Source organism: Podarcis liolepis, assembly GCF_965112155.1.
Source record: "Podarcis liolepis genome assembly, chromosome: 11".
NCBI lineage: Eukaryota > Metazoa > Chordata > Lepidosauria > Squamata > Lacertidae > Podarcis > Podarcis liolepis.
Genome location: NC_139565.1, coordinates 5,197,700 through 5,221,360, shown reverse-complemented (window position 1 = coordinate 5,221,360; position 23,661 = coordinate 5,197,700). Strand labels below are relative to the sequence as shown.

The 23,661-nt window shown below is 43.4% G+C and overlaps 1 long non-coding RNA gene across 1 annotated transcript in view; it reads left to right on the top strand.

Moving 5' to 3' along the window:
• The first annotated feature begins 2,076 nt into the window (after window positions 1-2,076).
• LOC310688515 overlaps window positions 2,077-23,661 on the top strand; it is a 699,093-nt gene continuing 677,508 nt past the window's right edge. The window contains exon 1 of the long non-coding RNA XR_014516995.1: window positions 2,077-2,255. This is a non-coding gene — a long non-coding RNA (uncharacterized lncRNA). The remainder of the gene's footprint in view (window positions 2,256-23,661) is intronic.

The following is a 23,661-nucleotide window of genomic DNA, read 5'->3' as shown; positions in this document are numbered from 1 at the left end:
AAAGACCATCTCCTTCCCTACAGGCCCTCTTGGGTGCTAAGATCAGCAGAGGGTCCCCTCTTACTTGTTCCACTGCCCTCAGACACTTGGGGGGGGGTGGAGGCATGCTGGGAACTGCAGCTCTGTGAAGACCAAACTATAGTCCCCAAGATTATTTTGGGGAAAGCACATGAATGCACATATTCAGCCTCAGTACCAAAACCATATATTTGTGCTTCTCAACCTTGGAAGTATGGCACCATCTCCCATTTCAACCAAAAGAGTTCTTTCTTGTCAATAATAATAATAATAATAATAATAATCTTTTTATATTACTGCTAGTGTTTTTCCACATCCACACTGTCTGCCAAAAGTGGGGCAAGGGGGAAGGAAACTAACAAAAATCAGCCAAACAATTAAAAACACCGCAATTAAAGCCTGTCCAGAGGAAGAAATATTCCAGGAAGGGGTGGGGACACCAAATGTACCAGGATGGCATCTCTTCTCCAAAGCAATGATTCAGACACTGAAATCCAGTTTTCAAGATAACAAGCTAGCCTGCTTTGAATCTCTTCTCTTTCTGTAGAAGTAGCAGATGTTAGTGTTCAGCGCTAACACCATATTCCTCTTTGTCATAAGAAATATTATTCAAATGTTTAAAATATGTATTTCATTTCTGAATGCTTTCCCTGGCATTGAGGGGGCGGTTTACACCCCCTCCCCCGTACTTACCTTGAGCTTTAAAGTGACAAACAGCACATATCTCATAGAGTGATTTCACAACTGTGCCAGAAATGTTGGCATATATTAGCAGTGGCTCTTTAAGACTACCTAACAGATGGAACAATTAACAGTTTCCCCGATATATTACTGTTGCACCACATAAAGTTTCTAATCTTAAAAGATATCTTCAAGCAAATGCTCCTGCTAAAGATGTTGTTTCCCCCGCCTTTTCAATGTTTCGTCACTTTGCAAGTTTTGTTAAATATATATTTATGTGTTTCAAAACAGAAGAAAACAGAATGATTCATGAAACACAGAAAGAAGCGAATGTTGCTTCCTTAGTACATCAGGCAAGCATCGATTGGTGAGATATTTACTGTATTTGCTTGCCTGGCAAGGCCCCGGGCCCTTCTCCATTTCTTGGATAATAAAACACACGGACACCGATATTTTGGGTTAATGGGATAATTAAGGCCACAGCTTTATTGGTTACAGATGTGAGTGGTATTGGCTTAGGCATTGGAACTGAACCGACTATATCTGACTCCTGCCCATCACACAGGTAGTCTCGTAAGGGTCAACCACCAGTAGGGGGAGCCCTGTTGATGTACATCAACTGCGAGCTCCCCCAGGGTCCCCGGTGGGGTCATGGCATGGCCCTTAGCCGCTACCTGGGCTTTGGACAAGATCCACACACCCTGATCCCTTTAATGGACTACCCTTAAAGAGGAGGGGCAGGTGAAGGTCACAACCTCCCTTCCATAAACCAGATTTTACCAATGCCTAACCACCACGTGAGCCAAATGGCTCGCCACCAACACCCTCAAACCTGCAACCAATACCCAATGCCCTCCATGATATCGGCCAACCAAAGATCGTTTCCCCAATCGTAAAGATGAACACCACCAGGGTGGATGATCATCAGGATGAACGCCATCAGTTTCCCCCTCCTTTTCAACGTTTCATCACTTTGCAAGTTTTGTTAAATATATATTTATGAGTTTCAAAACAGAAGAAAACAGAATGATTCATGAAACACAGAAAGAAGCGAATGTTGCTTCCTTAGTACATCAGGCAAGCATCCTGGGATGGTGGTTTTTTGTATCTTGATTTTAGATCTTGTTTGTGATATATGTGTAAATTGTTCAGTTTGGTTGTGTATTTTTAATGTTTTATTTATTGTTTATGACTACTTTTGTTATGTTGTAGTAGTTATGTATTTTTTTAATACATAGCCACCTTGAGCATGGTTTGAACTGTGGAAAGGTGGCATACAAATGAAATTATGTATATATGCATAATGGATCCAAACTACAAGAAAGAAGATTCCACCTAAACATTAGGAAGAACTTCCTGACAGTAAGAACTGTTCGACAGTGGAATTTGCTGCCAAGGAGTGTGGTGGAGTCTCCTTCTTTGAAGGTCTTTAAGCAGAGGCTTGACAACCATATGTCAGGAGTGCTCTGATGGTGTTTCCTGCTTGGCAGGGGGTTGGACTCGATGGCCCTTGTGGTCTCTTCCAACTCTATGATTCTATGATTCTATGATTCTATGTATGTATAAAATGGAAAAGACCAAAACCTGTAAACCAGTGTTTCCCAAACTTGAGCTGTTTTTTTTACTACAACTCCCATCACCCCTAGTTGGCACGAACAGTGGTCAGGGATGATGGAAATTGTAGTCTGAAAACAACTTGAAACCCAAGTTTGGGAATCACTGCTGTAAACCATGGTTTGCAATCATGATTGGAATCTCATACTATGGTTTGGGTTTAAAAGCAGAATTTGGCGTGAGGGATTGTTGGCTGATTTGTTTACCCATCACCAGCCAACCTATGTGCCAACCCATAGCCAAGATGGCTTAAAATAGCAATAAAATATTAAAATACAAATTAAAAAGAGAAAAAGAGAAGATGCAGCACAAAAACTCAGCAACAACGAATAAAAGCAATTGAACGCATAGACTGGTATGACATCAAATATGACTCTGAAAGCCAATTCATGCATCTTATTATTTACTTAGTGACAAAATGGGTGCTCACTCAATGAAGCTATGCCTCTTGTTTTTCCTTTAGTAATGAGAGGTGTGGTGCGTTGAGGAAGCTTGATTCTGGATGGAAGACAGGACATGGGGTGGGGAGGTTTATCTCCTCACTATTCCACTGTCACTTGAATGGAGAGCCTGAGAAAAGAAGTCCCCACTGGCACCATGTTCTGCATTTTATAGCTTTATCCAGAAAGTGATGCAATTCATTGCAGCAGTGTAACTTACAAGGGGAATAGAGGCCAAGTTGCTGGTCAGCTTTCATAAGGAGGGACATCCAGTTTCAAATCACACCCTGCATATGCAGGATCTTGTGTGAGATTCAGTAAGTTTCCTTCTTTGGGTGTATGAACTACTGGAGTGGTCAAAGCACAAGTAAGAATTTGGATGGACTGGTCCTCACCTGGCAAGTACTTGTAAGGAAACACTGCTCCCCTATATGATTCCACTCACAAAGAGAGGGGGAAAGTCTTGCAAGGAACCGTCAATGAGACTGAAGCCTTACGATAGTCTTAAACCTCCCCAGAGTCAACAGAAATGATAAAATAAGCAAAATCTACAAGGGGGTTATGGAAATTTGTAGGAGCAGAAATAATATCTGGATGACATTTGATTAAATATTTAACTAAGCTAAATACACACCAGTATCTTAATTCAGAATGTATTTTGTGAAATAGTATTCCACCAAAATGAAGAGAAGACATATTGCGAAAGCTCTTTTTTAGATGATTATATTTAATAGCTCATATATGCACTCATATTGTCAGATCTTACTCTCTCTCTGAGTCACATGTTCTGTTTTTTCCCCACTTGTAAGAGGACTATTCTGGAAGGGGGAAATAAAGGAAAGAAAATGAACACAGTTTAAGGGAGGAAAGGCTTTGCTCTACTGGAAATTTTCAGCAAAAAGAGAAAAGTGATATGGAAATCTCCCAGAGGTAGATAAAATGGTGTCCTCCTGTTTCTTTGAGCCAGGGGTTGGGGTGATGGGACTTGTAGTCCAACAACATTTGGAAGGCATGACATTGGCTATCCCTGTTGAAGAAAGTTAGAGAAACCTTTTAGCTCATCATTAGTGAAGTCAGTATTGGAACCAAAGACAAGCAAATTATATGGAATTAGGCTGGATTTCACTTTAGAAACACAGATTTTTTTAAAAAAGCAGTATGTTATACAAAGGAAAGGTAAAGGGACCCCTGACCATTAGGTCCAGTTGTGACCGACTCTGGGGTTGCGGCACTCATCTCGCTTTATTGGCCGAGGGAGCTGGCGTACAGCTCCCGGGTCATGTGGCCAGCATGACTAAGCTGCTTCTGGCGAACCAGAGCAGTGCACGGAAACGCCGTTTACCTTCCCGCTGGAGTATCTACTTGCACTAGTGTGCTTTCGAACTGCTAGGTTGGCAGGATATACAAAGGAACACACCGGGAAATATGGGCTAAGTGTGATGGCCTGGGAATCCGATTCAGAGGCTGAACCGGAGGAACCCCAGCCTGCACAGGAGTCCCTGCCTCCAGGGCCGGCTGAGCTGGGGCAGGGCCTTGATTCTGAAGTGCCTGCATCTGTGCCGGATCCTCAGTGTGGGATGTAAACACAGGAGCAGTCAATGACAACATTCCTAGAGTGTACATGTTAGAACATGGGGAGGGATGTCTGTCTAGCAAGCAGGTAAACTTCCTGGGGACGGACTTCCTCCGCATGTGACCAGAGGTGGGTGTGGCCTCACCTGTGCAGGTAAATGATAAAAGCACAGGGCAGGCAGCCATCTCTCTCTCTCTCTGCCATTTTCCTTCGATGAGGAAACATCTAAGGATGCTCTCTTGGCTCCCAGCCAAGAGAGGAGATAAGGACTATCTTGCTACAAGATAGATTCTGAATGTATGTAACCTGTCTGCCTTCTGGGATCATATTGTGAACAGAACGTGAGTAAACTCTTTTATACTTTTATAAAGACTGTGTCGTGTCTTGTATTTTAAGAGGGAACAAAAGGAGAAATTACCAGAGTAATTATTATAGAGGTTCTAGCGAACCTGTGCACACGTTACCATTGCGAACTTAAAGGGGAATGTTTATAAACTCTGCTGATATTTTGGGAACTTGTTAGCACAAGTTGGATAAGGATATAATTAGTCAATATATCCTCTCCTGCACCCCAGAACATTCCCACACTCAGGAGCAGGTACCAGGTGAATCCACTCTAGCTCTGGAGGCGATTGAGGACGCATTGCCTACAGGTGCGCCTCTCCCAGCCCTGTCAGGGGAAAGTGAGTGTCCCCCTGGGTCCAGTAACCCACCGGCCTCTCCTGAGCTGCAGAGGCTCAGGGCAGAGAGGCAGAGGGAACTGGTTTCTCCCAGGAGGAGTGCTCACCTTAAGGCCAGGAGAGGTGGGTCTCCTGGGGGCCGGGACCGCCCCTGGCCTCAGAGAAGATAAAGGCCAGTCAGCCCGGTCCCAGGTTGCGGGAGCCACGTTGTTGAAGAGCTGTTTCGGCCAGCACCCAGTCCTGTTCCCCCAGAGTTCCTGTCCTTGCCCGGGTCCTCGCTGTGGACCCCGCTTCGCCCGTGGAGAACTGTCTGCCGACCCTTGACTCAGGTCCTGGACCTCGCCCCACAGTAAGCTTCCCCCTGGACCAGCACACTAAGGCTGTGATCCTATATAGCGTTACTTGGGAGTACGTCTTCCAAGTAACTTAATGGGGCTTACTTTTAAGTAGGTATGCATACAATTGCACTGGAAGTTTCAGCTCCTAGTGAAAGGTTTAGAAGTTTCACCAATCTTATTTTATTTTAACACAAATGGGTGAATCAAACACGATGTGAGAGAGCTGTGATCAGATGTACATGAACAGGATGAGCATTATACCAAATCTGCATGTTGGAAAGCTTTGTATTGGCTACACTTCATACTACACTGGTGCCCCCCAAGACGAATGCCTCGCAAGACGGAAAACCCGCTAGACGAAAGGGCTTTTTCCCTATGGGCTTGCTTTGCAAGACAAAAACGTCTTGCGAGTGTTCCGATTTTTTTTTGCTTCCCCCCTTTTTTCTAAGCCGCTAAGCCGCTAATAGCCTTTTAGCCGCTAATTCGCTAAGCCTTTAATAGCCGCTAAGCCTTTAATAGCCACTAAACCGCTAATAGCGCTAATCCGCTAAGCCGCTAATAGGGTTGCTTCGCAAGACGAAAAAACCGCTAGACGAAGAGACTCGCGGAACGGATTAATTTCGTCTTGCGAGGCACCACTGTAGTGGCAAGAGCTCAAATTACACTGGGGCAGAAGCACTGGGGCAGGGTATTCATGCTTTCCTCCTATGCCAGCTCCCATAATTTAATTATTATTTATTAAATTTGTATACCACCCTAAACCTGCAGGTCTCAGGACAGTTACAACATAAAAACACAATATAAAAACACCAAATACATAATAAAAACCAAAACAACCCAACAGCCTCCCTGTAATGAAAATCAGGTGGTGACGTGTATCGTGTATCTCTCAAGGCAGAGGACCAGGGGGAGGGGGAAAAAGATAAGCTGTTTTGTTTAGAGAAATGGCATATGAGGAGGGGGCAAACTCCCTTGCACCAGTGCTGCTGCCCTGATAAAATGACGCTGATGCTGATGCCCCCCCAATTGCAAATATGTGTATAAATTTTAAAGAACTGTCAGGAACGAGCCTAGTCATGGATCTCCTGAGCAACATATTTTTGGGTCCGAAGGTTTTAAATCATACTCTCATCATAGCAAGTGGCATTAGGAAAAAGGAGAACATAAGTAAGACAAAATGAGGGGAAATAATGTGCCAGAAGAAGAAAGGCATTTTTCTTCCTTAGTCTCATCTTGGTGGCATTCCTCCACATCTTTAAAGGGCAAGGATGGCAGCAGAAGAGCTCACAGATGAAGACAGAAGGGCTGTAATGAGCTGCGCCTTGGAACCGATACAGACCCTGATCCTCACAGTGTCCCAGATCTTTAAAAGGTGCTTGAACAGGCTACTGTCGACTTAAGGGTTCTCCTGTGCAAAACCCCATTGAGGTGAACCGGGGCTGTTGATGACCAGATTTGTGTATGAGTTTCATCTGGGCCAATACAAGGCCTTGAATTAAAAGCAATGTGTAATAATGGGATAACGGGGAAATGGCAAAGCTCCCCCCCTCTTTTTTTTTTTTTTACTATGATGCATGCCAAATATCTAATAGGATGGACTGGTTAAATTCTGGGAACATGGAGGAATATGAACAAATAGGTCTATATCCTCATTTGAAAGATGTGGTACGGTATCTGTAACATGCCTATAAGTGTGAAATAAAAGTATACCAAGACACTTGTGCACAGGCAATATTTGAAGTGTCACCAAGGTATAAAGCAATAATTAGGCCTCAGCTGTCACTATTTACATCATGTAATGAAAAGATATCTCAATATTCCTTTTTGTGGAATGGCTGCAATTCTGTTTGTGCATTGCTTTGGAAAGGGATAATTCAATAGGTTCACCTTTAAATTAAAACTGAATCAATTTTTCCCCCATTTCTACTTTCCACATGCACAAACTTTCTACTCTACCTCCACATGGCACAATACGACTCATCCATTTTTCATTTGCTAATCTGCAGGAGAGAGGGGGATCCTTTTTGCTGAGTAAACATGAAATACTTGCCTAATGTCTGTGAAATATTTAAATGTCTTGCAAGCATGACAAAGGTGGTTAAGTATTAATGCCATGTAGCAGATCTGAGTGCTGCTGTCTTGTGTTGTTTAAACTTTTGAAAAAAAGGAGGCCTGCGGTGACATATTTCTAGCCTTCAGTTCTCTTTTGCTTCCAATAGCTGCAAGTTGGGTATCAGCCAATCTGACATTTCCCACAGTGCTCCCCGCCCCCAGGATGAGCTCAATTAGAGAGGTGGGGGAGAGAGAGAGGGGCGCCTATATGCAAAATACCTAGCAGGCTCTTGCTACACATGGATGGAAAATAAGGGTAGATCGAACAGCTGTTGGGTGGAACCTGCATAGATTGCTTTGTAGGCAAATAAGAAAGGAATCCCATAAAGATTTGCAGAACGTAGGTCTGTTTCTACACATGCAAAGTATTATGTTTATAAAAATTGGGGAAATGGTGATGAAGTGTCAGCAGCCAGACTATCTTTCCAGTCAATGTATCCACACCAGGGATGTCCAGGGATGAATGTTCATCCTTTATACAGTAGATGCGCCTACCCTTTTATGCATCAGAGTGTCATAGTCTAGTTACCACTAGTTACCAGAGTTACAAGCAGCACCTCTTAGACTATGTAATTGTCCGAGCTAAAGATTGCTGTGATGTGCTCCTCACCAGAGCTAGGATGAGTGCTGGTGACTGCTGGACAGATCACAGATTAATACATTCCATGATGGCTATTAAGATTAAACCTCAACACAGACTTCAAGGAAGGAAACCAAGGCATAAAATGAGTACTCAAGCACTTCAAGATCCTATTAAGTAGGTTTTCTTCCAAATGACTCTTAAGGACCATCTGCTTTCAGAGTTCCCTGATAACAAGCAACCACATTTTGCATGTGTTGATAATGCACAGTGCAGATTATACTGTGCTTTGTCATATATGGAAAATGTTCTTATGCATGACATCAGTGGGAAGGGAAAGCAAGAGCTACAATGTTAAGACCAGTTCTGGAGTATTTTATGTTGGGTAATAATAACAAATGTGTTTTCATTTAAGAAACCTTTTTCATGATGAATGGTTGCAGGTCATCTCTAATGCATGCTGTAAACTGCCTCATCATGTTATCAATGAGGTAGTAAAGTAGAGGAGGTGTAGCTACCCATACAATCACAGCTACATAGTGCTAATGAAACTGATGTACTAAGAATTTTGTGCACTCAATTATAGGAGAGTAATTGAAAGTCTAGTAGAATAGAATTGATTAAGAGGATCTAGGATCGATTTGAGATGGTTAAGCTTTCAGTCTTGTAGAGGCTGCAGTGGGGACCAATAAGGGAAAAACTTGTGATTGAAAATATTAGGGATGAATTCAGTATTAATGATAATGATGGGGGAAACCACCGCATAGTGGCATACAACACAGTACAACTACAGTTGTGTGCACTGGGGCACTGCTGCTATTATTAAGGCAGTTTTTGTGTTACTTTTGCTTGTATTGTTATGCTGTTCTATTTTTGTGCTGCAAACCCCTTTGGGACCATGTTGTGGTGAATAGTGGTTTATATATTTCAGTTTTGAACTCACTAATGGTCGTCATCTTCTTTGGCGATCACTCGTAGCCGAGTAAGATTGTCTTCCATAAACACGGTTTCAACAATGAGTCCGAAAGTGACTGTGGAGGCCAATTCTGGATCCACACGTCCTTCCACAGTGAGGACATTGGTTCCTGGGCAGGAGTTGATCACAGTGTGGATTTGCCAAGCATGCCTTCCTCTTAGCATGTTTCTCCCTTGCGTCCTCTGAGTTTGAGTGTCTTCAAAGCCCATGACACCTTTGGTAAAGGCTGTTCTCCAACTGGAGTGATTGCATGCCAGTTAGTCAGGTGAATAAATGCCATATACAGGGGTTGGTTTTGCCCTCTGCATTTTTCTTGAAGCTGTCGAGTGGTGAAAATCATGTCCACTGCCCCCCTAGAAGGCCGAAAACCATTTTGGGATTCAGGAAGGGTCACCTCGGTTATTGTTAAGAGACAGTTTGCTAAGCTCCACAACAAGGTGTTGATCCAGCGAGTGGGTCACTAATGGTACAATGTAGCTATACCTGTGTTGTGAGTTGGGGGTGCAAGGTTAGGCTATATGCTTGAGACCCTCCTAATTCTGGAACCAGCAAGGATCTAATTGTTGGAATAACCAGGTAATGGCCTAAGTATGGGTCATTAGGGTAACAAAGGAAGTGGCCCTGGGCCAGAGGACAAAAAGGGAGAGGTGTGTGAGAGCTGAGCTAGAAGCAGGTGGCAGGTAGCAGACAGAAGCCTGAGAGGGAGACACATGCTTGATTTCCACTTGAATCCAAGGCTGTGGCTCTGGGAGAAGCACAACCTTCTTGACAAGTTAATGTTGTGAGCTCCTCCATCATAGGATTGGGTTGTATATATGTGTAAATAAACCAAATGCCACAAGGACACGGCAGTCTCTGCTGTCCCTCATTCCAAGGAAACCAAACCCTGGGTGAGTGTCTGGAACCACTGGAATCTTGCTCTGCTTGGAGACTGGGGTGGCAACACACATTTTTCTGGAGGTGAGCCTCACTGTATCCAGAGAGATTTGCTTGTGCTGCAAATATCCTTAGGTAGTTCATAATGCCTCAGCCTTGCCCCATTATAATATGGGGATAACAGCACCATCCTGTTGGTAATAAAGATAACAAAGTCCAGTGAATATGAAGATGCTCTGAGCACTCGGAAGGAAAGCGGTGCAAGTATAATGTTGTTGTCATCTTTTGGACTTTGAATTATTCTATCTGGCTATAATTACATAAAACCCAGTATAACAAAATGAAAATACATCTTTCACCAGGCTGCAGACTTTTGCTTGCTTTAGGTGTAGCATTATCAGGAATCGTTAACAAATTCTGACCAAAATGAGCTTCAAAGGACTATGACACCTATGGCTACAACGGGCTCATTGATTCAAGGAGGCTTTAAGCTATTTTAAATTGAGACGATCGCAAGTTCAATAAATAAATTAAATGAGCAGTGTCCTATGTCAGGATTTAAAATATAATCCTGCCAGGAACTTCCTTTTGCTTGGTAAAATTCCATCATTTATATGTGGGAGACTTCACCGAATGCAAAATAATATTCATGCCCCAAACCAGTTGCTCTGGTGCTCATGCATCAAGCTCAATGGCCGCCTTATTCTCTGCAGCATTAGGACAGCAAAGCACACACCGCTAAGAAGGGTTGGAGGGTCTGTATTTTGCAGGAACCTTGCAGTGGGGACAGAACGCATCTCTGTGTGGGGCTGCCAATTGTTCCTAAAATAGATCTGCTCTGCTCCTGTGCCTTTAACTACTGAAATCAGCATGTGATATTTTACCTAGCACTTTTCACAGCATCGGGCTATAATTATATTATCACTTTTAGGTTTTTAAAACACACGTAGCATTCTTCAAATGAAAATCATGGGGAGGCCCAGCCAGATGGGTGGGGTATAAATAATAAATTATTATTATTATTAGTAGTAGTAGTAGTAGTAGTAGTAATACCATTTGGAAGGACTAGGAGGAAAGGTCACAAGATCCGGAGCTTTTTACTGTAGAGAAAAGGCAAGGATGTCAAGGACGTAACAAGGAGTGTGAGGTTGTGCATGGAAGGGAGTAAGTGGATCATAATTCTAGATCTCAGGGACATCCAATGAAGCTAAATGTCGGAAGATTCAGGACAAGAGAGGACTTCATCACACAGTGCATTCGTCAACAATGGTATTTGCTCACACAAGAGGTAGTGATGACCACCAACCGGAATGGCTGTAAAAGAGGATGAGGCAGATTCACAGAGAATAAGGCTAACAGAGGCTACTGTCTGTGATGGTTTTGTACCACCTCCAGGATCTCCAGTTGCTGGCAAGTAAAAAGGTAAAAGATAAAGGACCCCTGGACAGTTAAGTCTAGTCAAAGGCGACTATGGGGTTGTGGCGTTCATCTCGCTTTCAGGCCAAAGGAGCCAGCGTTTGTCCACAGACAGCTTTCTGGGTCATGTATCCAGCAGGACTAAACAACTTCTGGCACAACGGGACAACGTGATGGAAACCAGAGTGCAGGGAAACGCCATTTACCTTCCTGCCGCAGCGGTACCTATTTATCTACTTGCACTGGTGTGCTTTCGAACTGCTAGGTTGGCAGGAGCTGGGACAGAGTGATGGGAGCTCACTTTGTTGTGGGGTTTGAACCGCCAACCATCCAATTGGCAAGTCCAATAGGCTCAGTGGTTTAGACCACAGCGCCACCCGCGTCCAACACTGCTGACGAGTATCAGTGGGGAGAGCACTATTGCACTCATTACCTGCTTGTGGACTTCCCAGAGATATCTGGTTGGCCAGTATAAGAACAGGGTGCTGCACTAGATGGGTATTTCTCCTGACTCACCAGGGTTCTTCCTGGGGTCCTTTAATTTAGCTTTAGTTTATTTTGACTTCTTACATTTCATTTATTTTTTTAACTCTTTGCAAGAAAATAAATCAAGCATGCTAGGGAATGGTCCAAGATTTTCTCCCTGGTGTGCTAATTTTCTACTTGCAAGAAGTTTCTAAGTGGAACAGCATTTGGAGAAAAAAATTCTTAGTCAGCATATTGAATTGGTACAAATTTACAATCCAGTCTACCACCTCATATTTCTGCCACTTCATTCTGCTGTATGTTCAGATAAGATCTAAATATCTGCATTTTATTCAGTGCTTAAAGTGCCATTGTGTCATATACATTGAAGGCAATCCCACAAGCAAAAATATTATTAAGCAAAAAAGTTTGAAATTCTTTGAGAAAGTTTGCCAAGACCCAAATGGCAAATATATTTATATGTATATAGCAGCTCTTCTGTCAAGAACTATGAAGAAGGATAAACACTTCATTAAAAACCTCCTGCCACAGAACCAAACATATTGAAATGACTTTTATGGAGATATTGAAAAACACACACACACAAAAGAATACATAAGGCTTGTTTTTCCGGAGGGTTCAATTATTTAGAATGCTGGTAGCAAACTTTGATTGATAAACCTAACCTTTCCTTCCCTGGCTATAGTTTGATCACACAGTGATGAAAATGAGTTAGAGAATGGAAGAATAATATTTGGATTTCAACACAATAATGAAAATGCAGAGACTGCCTTTGACTTTTACAAGGTGAGAAATGATTTCACATTTTCATTGTATGGCGGCTGAAATCCCTTTTAAAAACTAGCGAGTCTGGATTTTGTCTGATGTACTTCTATTATTTCCCTCACTTACAAGATTACTTGATCTTTCCAGACATAATTTCCATGACATGTCCAAATGCAATCCTAGCTAGAGAGCCATCACATTCTTCCCCACTGCATTAATGACTTAAGACAGAGGCGCTGAAAATGCAGTTTGCACGTGAAAAGCTGTTCAGGAACATGCATACATGCCATTAGTGTGACTTACTTATAATTCATATCTGTATCTATTTACATACTGTCAAACTTGCATTTGTCTTTTGCAACCTAGAAACTACATATCTTAGAATTGCAAGTCAAAAATATATTCATAACATGAGTGAAGGTCTTCCAGTATTAGTTACTTACTACAGTTGATGTTCCTTTTCTGCAACTCAGTTTAGCATCTCATCTAAGCCATTCATTTGTTACTATATAGTAAAGGTAAAGGGACCCCTGACCATTAGGTCCAGTCGTGGCCGACTCTGGGGTTGCGGCACTCATCTCGCTTTACTGGCCGAGGGAGCCAGTGTACAGCTTCCGGGTCATGTGGCCAGCATGACTAAGTTGCTTCTGGCGAACCAAAGCAGTGCATGGAAACGCCGTTTACCTTCCCGTCGGAGTGGTACCTATTTATCTACTTGCAATTTGACGTGCTTTCGAACTGCTAGGTTGGCAGGAGCAGGGACCGAGCAACGGGAGCTCACCCTGTTGTGGGGATTCAAACTGCTGACCTTCTGATTGGCATGTCCTAGGCTTTGTGGTTTAACCCACAGCGCCACCCGTGTCCTATTACTATACCTCTACCTCTCTTTTAAATCAGAACCAGTGAAGGCGGTGAAGGTCCTGCGTGAGTGTCTGGAGGCGGTTGGAGGATGGATGGCGGCTAACGGATTGAGGTTGAATCCTGACAAGACAGAAGTACTGTTTTGGGGGGACAGGAGGCGGGCAGGTGTGGAGGATTCCCTGGTCCTGAATGGGGTAACTATGCCCCTGAAGGACCAGGTGCGCAGCCTGGGAGTCATTTTGGACTCACAGCTGTCCATGGAGGCACAGGTTAAATCTGTGTCCAGGGCAGCTGTTTACCAGCTCCATCTGGTACGCAGGCTAAGACCCTATCTGCCTGCGGACTGTCTCACCAGAGTAGTGCATGCTCTGGTTATCTCCTGCTTGGACTACTGCAATGCGCTCTACGTGGGGCTACCTTTGAAGGTGACTCGGAAACTACAACTAATCCAGAATGCAGCAGCTAGACTGGTGACTGGGGGCGGCCGCCGAGACCATATAACACCGGTCTTGAAAGACCTACATTGGCTCCCAGTACGTTTCCGAGCACAATTCAAAGTGTTGGTGCTGACCTTTAAAGCCCTAAACGGCCTCGGTCTAGTATACCTGAAGGAGCGTCTCCACCCCCATCATTCTGCCCGGATGCTGAGGTCCAGTGCCGAGGGCCTTCTGGCGGTTCCCTCATTGCGAGAAGCAAAGCTACAGGGAACCAGGCAGAGGGCCTTCTCGGTAGTGGTGCCCGCCCTGTGGAACGCCCTTCCAGCAGATGTCAAAGTGATAAACAACTACCTGACATTCAGAAGACATCTTAAGGCAGCCCTGTTCAGGGAAGTTTTTAATGTGTGATATTTTACTGTATTTTTTGTTTTTATGGAAGCTGCCCAGAGTGGCTGGGGAGGCCCAGCCAGATGGGCGGGGTATAAATTACTATTATTATTATTATTATTATTATTATTATTATTATTATTATTATTTTATTATATAGTATGTATTAATTTTCCTTAAGCAGCTCTTCCTTTTGCAGTCTTCCCCAGCCTGGTGCCTCCACATGTTTTTGGACTGCAATTCCCATCAGCCAGCATGGCCAATAGTCAGAGATGATGCAAGTTGTAGTTTCAAACATCTGGAGGGTGACAGGTTGCGGGAGTCTGTTTTGTTGAATGTATAAGCCAGGATAGCAGTGTTTTCTTTCAGCAGGGATGCAGAACATTTGGCTCTCCAGTTGTTGTTGGACTAGAATTCCCATTATCCTTGTTCATTGGCTCTGCTGGCTGAGGCTGAAATGGGAGTTGTAGTCCAACAACATCGGCGGGGAGATGGGACACAAGTTTCTCATCCCTGCCTTAACATGTCCTGTTATTTATTTTATGAAGCTTATAGTTCACAGTTATTAACTGGTGATCACCAGACAGTTAGATGACTGCACCTAAGTAATTTGCGGGTATATGCAGAATACAGTATTCACAATTTGAGAATTGGTGTGTCTCCACCTCCATCCTCCAAATACGGAGAGTGGTTCAGCCCAAGTTGGTTTTGTCTCAGAGCCTGGCAAAGGGGGAAATAACCTAGCAGCATTTGAAATCCAAAGTAGTGCCATGAAAGCAAACATTTGTTTAGTAGGATTGAATTTGTCTCGTTTCTAGCAGGTTCTTCGTTTTGGAGAATGACGTATAGCAGTGCTGCTAATTTCCATGGCAGAACTGAAACCCTAAATTAGCAAAAATTGGTTTAGGAGGTTTGAACAGAGCACAAACAATAGAAAAGGGCACCCCTCTGATTAATGCCAAACCTTTGCTACCCTCTTTGGGCTAGTGGCAATGTAGACAATCCATGTCATACAAGTTCTCACAAAAATTCAGCAGCATTTCTCCAAATATACATGTTTTTGTATACAATTTCTCCTAATATAGGCATTATTTGCAGGACGTTTTTCCTGATGCATTTTCAAATTCTGTTCTCACTAATATCTACATTTTTATACACACTTGCTCCTAATAGGATGCAGTTTCATACAACCCTTTTTGTTGGGGGACTGTATTTGGAGAAAGGCTTTTAAACAAGAAAATCTGATTTTTGGGAAATGAGAATCAGAGAGGTTCTTGTTAGCATGTGAATCAACTCAAATTTCTCCTCCATTCCTAGTCCAAATTCTCCCTGTTTCAGCTAAGTTTCCTTTTGCATTTCACTCAAAACAGTTCACAACAAAGCACCACCAAAGCAACATACAGTGGTACCTCGCAAGACGAATGCCTCGCAAGACGAAAAACACGCAAGACAAAAGAGTTTTCCGTTTTTTGAGTCGTTCCGCAAGACGAATTTCCCTATGGGCTTGCTTGAGTTCTTGCGAGTTTGTTTCCTTTTTCTTAAAGCCCCTAAGCCGCTAAGCCGTTAATAGCCACTAAGCCGCTAATAGTCGTGCTTCGCAAGACGAAAAAACTGCAAGACGAAGAGACTTGCGGAACGGATTAATTTCGTCTTGCGAGGCACCACTGTAAACAGCAACCATTCACCACACTGGCTCTTCCTAAACTTCTGATGAATTTTTGTTATTTTCTACACAGGACCACGTCCAAGAGCTGTTGTGTAAATGGTTAAGAACACCCTCCAGTAAGTCTCAGCTCTAGCAGAAGAATTCATGTCTTCAATCACAAAACAACCAATAGAAATTTTAGAGATCTTGCATCTGTTTCTTTGCCCTGGCTTGTTTGCAGGATAACAGTTATTACTCTAGCAGCTTCCCCTGCCATATGTGTACAGTAAGTAAATGAACATAAAATTGAATGAACACATAAAAGAAGGATAAACCCACCTAGCTTAACAAATCCACTCTCCCACCTGCTGTGCACTGGAACATGAACAGAACGTCATATGGATCACAAGGATTAGTCAAATAACAAGTCTTGGCTAACAGCACAGTCATGTGGATGAGCTGATTAGTTCTCAAAGCCATTCTCTGATATTCTGGGATATCAGCAATCATGCTTAATTCATTATTCTCAGCCAATGGCACTTGAAGATGTGCAGTGATTTTCATTTGACAGAGCTGTGTGAACTCGAAAAATCGTGGGTGGAAAAAGATTTTTCTTCAGCTTTGAAGCTGAATCTCAAATCTGGCATTTTGTTTTATGCACTAATTAAACTCATTCCTGAACCAAATTGCTTGAGCTGTGGTTTTAAAAACACAGGGCCAAATCAAAGTTTGGTTTCCTTAGATGGGTCCCTCAGAGTGAATTCACACGTGCACGCTCATCACCTGATGACTATAGCATCAAGTGATAACATGTGTGAAACAAGCTGCTACAGATCGAACACCGCAGACGGAGCTTCCATATTTCAGCTGAGGCAATTCACATATTCTCCTATGGGTTATTGAGTGATAAAGCCGTTGAATTATGAGATGGTGGATGATGTACATGCATGTGTGAATTAGTCCTTTATCCACTGTGGGAGGTGACAAAAGATCCAGTAGAGAGCTGCAGCCATGTTACTTTCTATTGTTCAACTGGTCCCTTATGTTACCTTCATTATACATCATGATATTAAACTGGATTGATCTCTCTAAATGGTAATTTAGCAACCTAACCAGGGATGGAGAGAAAGAGAGAGACCCATAATAGAACAAAACATGTAGATCAGCCACTTGAACAATGGGCAAAGGTCTAGTGTCCATCATAAATATGAAGAGTTATTCTTTGGCTTTAGGAGCTGAGGCAAACATCTATTCCAGGACTTATTGCCAATCATCCATACATCCACTGAAGTTCTCTGAACCCTGTGAAGTGGAGGGGAGCAGGATGATGTAGGGACAAGGCTCTTCACAATCAGAATAGGCTGAGCACCCCACAATTTTCTGCACATTGGCATTAGTTGTTGGCTAAGTAATGCACTTTAACAGACTAGGACACACATCACAGATGTGTCATTTCCTCTCAAATGTTCTCCTTAAGTTCCTTATGGTGTATAACGTGGCTACTGCCAGCAACAATATGAGTCTGCTTTCATCTTGGATAGCTCTCAGAATGAAGGTCTACATTCAAATGATATAAAATTGCTTAAAGACAGTTTCTTGCAAGAAGCGAAACAACCACCACAGATGGATTACTTTTCTATGAGCTTTGAACTGGTACATGTGGCCCCTTGCCTGCAAGTTGCACCGTTCCCTTCTGAATTGCTCCTGTTCATAGCATCCTACTTTTGATTTTAAAAAAATAGTTGGATGCTGCAAGTGCCCATCCAAACCATCTTAAAAGCAGAACAAAATATAAAAACAGGACAAAATTTAAAGCTTCAGAACACTACAAGTCAACACTTGACATAATAAAATACAGAACCGAAGAGAACATAATTGAGTCAGACCACCACCTGGCTAACAAACATCGTGAATGGAACTTTAAAATGTACATTATTTGAAGGACATTAAAGATAAAGAGCCATAAAAAGGGAGAAGACAGGCCTTGAAGTTGCCCATCAAGACAGCACCTGGACAGCAAACAAAGCAAGCGCCAAAGTCACCTGGTCACAGGTGCAATGTAAGATATGGAGTGATGTAGAATGAATGCTCAAGGAGGCAAAAATGTCGTGTTGCTCTCATGCCACAAAATTCTGGCTTCAGAGTGCATTCTTTCTTATGCTCCCACAGAAACAGAAGTGTGGAGCCAATAGAAGCACGCTTGTGGTCTAAGCAGACCCATCTTCACAGTGACTTCTAACTTGATATATCAGGTAGCTCCATTCAGACCTTTGTAGTTTGCAGTGTGTCTTAACTACTTAGCTTCTCCAGCGTTGATCCTTTTGTGTTTGAAGTTTCCATTCTCTTTCTTTACTCTGCTGATTAATTATTTCAGTCTGGCCACTTTTTTTTCTTTCTTAAAAAGCTTTTCATCTCTGCAAAAGAGAACAGTGTAAATCTTCAGATGTTTCCATAGAGGTTGAAGCACTTCTGAAAGTTTCTCCTATTGATTGCTGCTTCATTCAAATGCAAGACAATTGTGGACCCCAAATACAGGGCTATTTTGATGTATGTGGTGAGGGTGTGTGTGATGGAAAACATTAGTCTCTTATGCAAAGTGGGCACAACTGATATAGTGCATCACCAACACATAGAGGAGCCCCATTGACTCAATAGACCCCTGCTTTCCCCTCTCCAGATTTGCATATGCACAGATGCACATGCTGTCAGTGTGAAGGCCTGGTTAGGAGAATTGGAGGTCTGCACACTCATCCCATATTCCCATCTTGCCATCTCTCTCACCTCCAGAGCACCAATTGGATGGATGGGATAAGGAGATCTATCCAGACCTTTCTAAACAGCCATTCTGCTGCACGTATGCATGGCTAACTACACAAATAGGCAGGGAGAAAACAAATAAGTTGGGCTCTACTCAGAGATGCCATCTCCTAGGGACCGAGTCCTTTTGCCCCCCACCCCTCAAAAAAAGTGGTGAGCAGGCCAAGTGTGGAGCTGCGTGCCGCATGGCTTCAGTAGCCAGCTCCTCCTCCTCTTGCTGCAGAGGGGAGGGAGTGGGGAAGCACCCCCGGCTGGTGGCGGTAGGCAAAAGAAGAGGAGCTGTGGTCATTGAAGTTGCGCTGCCACTGCGCTGCCAAAGCCGCATTCTGCTCTGCCCCTGGCCCTCACATTCTCCAGAAGCTGATACCTCAGGCTCTACTGGACCCATAGAAATGTTCCAATTCTAAGCCCTTTCCCCATGGTGGACCTAAGTGTGCACACTGTGTTTTGATCTCTTGAGGCAATAACATTTTATTTCATATTCCAAAAGCGAGGCACAAACATGCCTGCTCCTGTGGATGCATTGCCTAGCTCAAGACAGTCTGGCTGTTCCAGTTTGTTTCCACATCTGCAAATAACACCTATGATCCAGACATTTGATGGACACATTGCAGGGACAAAAGGGAGAACGTGACGTAGAGATACCATTTTCAGTGGCAGCTCCACATCTCCCATAACACGTTGTTCCTCCTCCAACTCCTTAAAGAAGCTTTGAACATGTGCCAAGGACAGTCAATGTGCCAGAGTAAAAGGCAGATCATGGTAAATATAGTAGATAGGTAGCCGTGTTGGTCTGCCATAGTCAAAATAAAAAAATTTTCTTCCAGTAGCACCTTAAAGACCAACTAAGTTAGTTCTTGGTATGAGCTTTCGTGTGCATGCACACTTATCTGAAGAAGTGTGCATGCACACGAAAGCTCATACCATGGTAAATATGTAAGCCTGTATTTCTGTTTGTATTCATTATTTAAAGTATTTCTAGGCTGCTTTTCTCTTTAAAAAATAAATAAATCAGAGCATCTTTTAAAAAACTAGAACAACAATAAAATAACCTTTTTGCTTCTTGCTACCTAAAGATTATATTAAGAATGGACATCACCATTGCCATGCTTTCACTGCACAATAGGTCCAGCTGTTAAACAGTAATGACCCACTGATGTAATTATCACAGCTTGGTGCAAAGTGTCCCCTTGTGAGGTGTGTGCCTGCCTGCCTGCGCTTGTGTGTCCATCTCTCTATTCACTGGCAAAGCAGCTCTCCTGTTTTTCAAGCTTAAGTAATGGTGCTCTACAGAATCTTCATGTATACGAAAACGCTTTTGAAGAGTACTTGAAGGTCTATTACTAATGACTCAAAAGGTTCATCTTCTTTTTTGCTTGCAGTTGCTGAATAGGAGAGAGGCTTGAACATGGCGCAGTGCTTCTAAAAAGTGCAATAATCTTCACACATTTGATCACAATGTGTGTTTTATAAACCTCAGCCCAGTTCCTAGTAGAAAGTAAGTGCAGTCTAGGGTCCTCTTTGTACTTATTGAGCTACAAGTGATAAATATGGGGTCCCCCCAGTATTGGCTATGAATTCCATTGTCATTGAAGTTGTAGCTATCAAACATATATTTTCCATAGCTACCGACAGATTTTAGCATGGTTGACCTCGCTATTTTATTGGGGTAACTGGGTTCCAATTACCTACTGAAATCTTTTAAGTATACAGAGTGAGACGTGTTTGTCTACTGAATCTTGGATAGAGAGTAGACTTACTTTACTTGTTGCAGTCATACACAGAGAGAGGCTTGTAGGTAAGAAAATAATAAAGTTCTTTATTGTAGGCACTACATGACGTGGAGGGACGTGGGTGGTGCTGTGGATTAAACTACAGAGCCTAGGGCTTGCCGATCAGAAGGTCAGCGGTTCGAATCCCTGAGATGGGGTGAGCTCCCATTGCTCAGCCCCAGCTCCTGCCAACCTAGCAGTTCAAAAGCACATCAAAGTGCAAGTAGATAAATAGGTACCGCTCCGGCGGGAAGGTAAACGGCGTTTCCGTGCGCTGCTCTGGTTTGTCAGAAGTGGCTTAGTCATGCTGGCCACATGACCCGGAAGCTGTACACCGGCTCCCTCGGCCAGTAAAGCGAGATGAGCGCCACAACCCCAGAGTCATCCACGACTGGATCTAACAGTCAGGGGTCCCTTTACCTTACATGACGTGGATAGAAAAGTTTCTAGTTCTAGTCTAACTAACTAGTGTAGGTACAGGTAGGTAGTCGTGTTGGTCTGCTGTAGTTGAAACAAAATTTTAAAAATTCCTTCCAGTAGCACCTTTGAAACCAACTAAGTTTGTTATTGGTATGAGTTTGTTATTGGTATGAGTTTGTTATTGGTATGAGTTTGTTATTGGTATGAGTTTGTTATTGGTATGAGTTTGTTATTGGTATGAGTTTGTTATTGGTATCTGAAGAAGTGTGCATGCACATGAAAACTCATAGCAATAACAAACGTAGTTGGTCTCTAAGGTGCTACTGGAAGGAATTTTTAAAAATTTGTTTTAACTAGTGTAGAGAATAACAATACAGCCATGTTTGCTCCTTTGTTCTTTCAGAGGATAGTTAAGGATGACCTCTTATTTTGAGGTTCAAGAGAGAAGTGCAGGAGGAAGAAGAAGTTGTAAATAGGATACAACCTAAGATGTACCATTCTAAACAATAAGGAGATAAATCTGATAGGTTAAAGCTACAGGAATAGTCTGGGAATGTTGATGTCCCTGTCTTAACCCTAAGCAAGCCCCTCTTCTGCAAACTGAGTTGAACCCAGACTCCAGCAGCGAATGAGAAAGCAGCTCTCCAAGACAGGGGAGACTCGAATGGAATAAAAAGGGAGTAGTAAAGGCAACACACACACACACACACACCACTCCGATCGTAGGGGGTGACGAAGATAATTCATGTGCATCATTCTTCGCTGCTCCCTGTCTCAGACGGAGTCAGAAGACCTCATTTTAGGCAGGTTGAGTGGCAAGACACTGGCAAACATCATGGCTGACTCCATGTCGAGAAGCCTCTGACAGCAAAAACGTAAGCAGAATCAGGATTAAATAAGGACAAAACAAATGTATCCTTACAGAAATGGTGCCTAATAGCTGTGGGGGAATTCTGGTTGCAGTGTTTGAGGATTGAGAAGAAAGTTTCTGAATCGCTGCCACGAAGAGAATGAGAAGGTTTGGGAAGCTTGACTGTCTTACAAGGTAACAAGGTGCCTGGAACCAACTGCTAAACACTCCACATTACCTTTGAATTTAGACTGTTAAACTAAGAAGAAACATTTGGATACCATCTGACTTTACGATTTTAAATCAATGGGAATCAATTGGTCATAAAAGGGCAATTGGGAAAAGTGCCGTTGAAAGTGAACGTGTGTTGCACAGCAGGATCTCAACTAGGTGAATCTCAAAACAAGTGTTGTACAAAAAGGGATAAAAGCCATAACAGTCTATTTTTAATTGAACCCAGATAAGGGTACAAATATACTGTGTGGGATGCTGGAAATCCTTAACGAGAGGTGTTTTTTAATTCAACAAGGATATATTCAAAAAAAGTTGAAAGTGGAGAAGAAACAAGAAGTATTAAAGGAAATTACTCTCTCAGAGAAAAGGTTGGTTGAAAAGCCAGGAGATACAAAGATAATACAAACTATAAAAACATTACAAGCTCAGCTTTCAATGTTAGTTCTTCAAGAGAGGGAGCAAAACCTAAAGTACCGTATTTTGCGCCCCATAGGACGCTCCGGCCCATAGGACGCACCTAGTTTTTTTGGGGGGGGAAATAAAGAAAAAAAATTATTTTCCCCCCCCCAGGTGTGGGGCTGGAAGAACCAGGTTGGGGAACAGTGGGAAGGCACGCTCTGCCTCCCCGCTGTCCCCCGAGCTTGTGGGGCTGGCGATGGGGAGAAGTGCGCTGATCCCGGGACTGCAGGCAGCTCTGCGCCACCATCCAGAGCAGGGTGGGACTTCGCGCCCCACTCTGGATGGCGGCGCAGAGCTGCGCTGTTCCCAGGACTGCAGGCAGCTCTGCACGGCCACCGGGAGCGGTGCGGAGCTTCGCCCCCGGCTCCCGGTGGCCGCGCAGAGCTGCGCTGATCCCGGGACGGCAGGCAGCTCTGCGCGGCCACCGGGAGCGGGCAGAGCTTAGCGCCCCGCTCCGGATGGTGGCGCAGAGCTGCGCTGGTCCCAGGACTGCAGGCAGCTCTGCGCCGCCATCCGGAGCGGGGCGGGACTTAGCGCCCCGCTCCCAGTGGCCGCGCAAAGCTGCGCTGATCCCGGGACTGCAGGCAGCTCTGCGCAACCCTCGGAGCTGGTCTCCCGAGGGTTGCGCAGAGCTTCCTGAAGCCTGGAGAGCGAGAGGGGTCGGTGCCCTCGCTCTCCAGGCTTCAGCGAAAGCCTGCATTCGCCCCATAGGACGCAGACACATTTCCCCTTCATTTTTGGAGGGGAAAAAGTGCATCTTATGGGGCGAAAAATACGGTATATGAAGCAGAGATATTTTGAATTTGCAAATAAACCAGGTAGACTACTTACATGAGAAATAAAAAATGAAAGGAAAACTAACATATTAAAATAAATCCAAGTGGTGGAATAACATATAATGAAAAGGCAAAAAGACAGGAGTTTTTAAAGATTTTATTCCAGACTTTACCAAGGCAAGATGGTAGGTATAGATGAAATAGAAATATACCTGAAGGGGAGAAATATACCAAAATTAACTAAAGACCAAGTTACTTTACTGAATGCTCCAATATCGGCATTGGAAATTGAGCAGACAATAAAGTGAGCTAAGAGTGACAAAGGCCCAGGACTGAATGGCTTAAGTACTCTATATTATCAAGTCTTTTGAAAAAAGTTGATGCCACCTTTCAGTGGTACCCCGAGTTACAAACGCCTCAGGTCACAAACACTTCAGGTTACAAACTC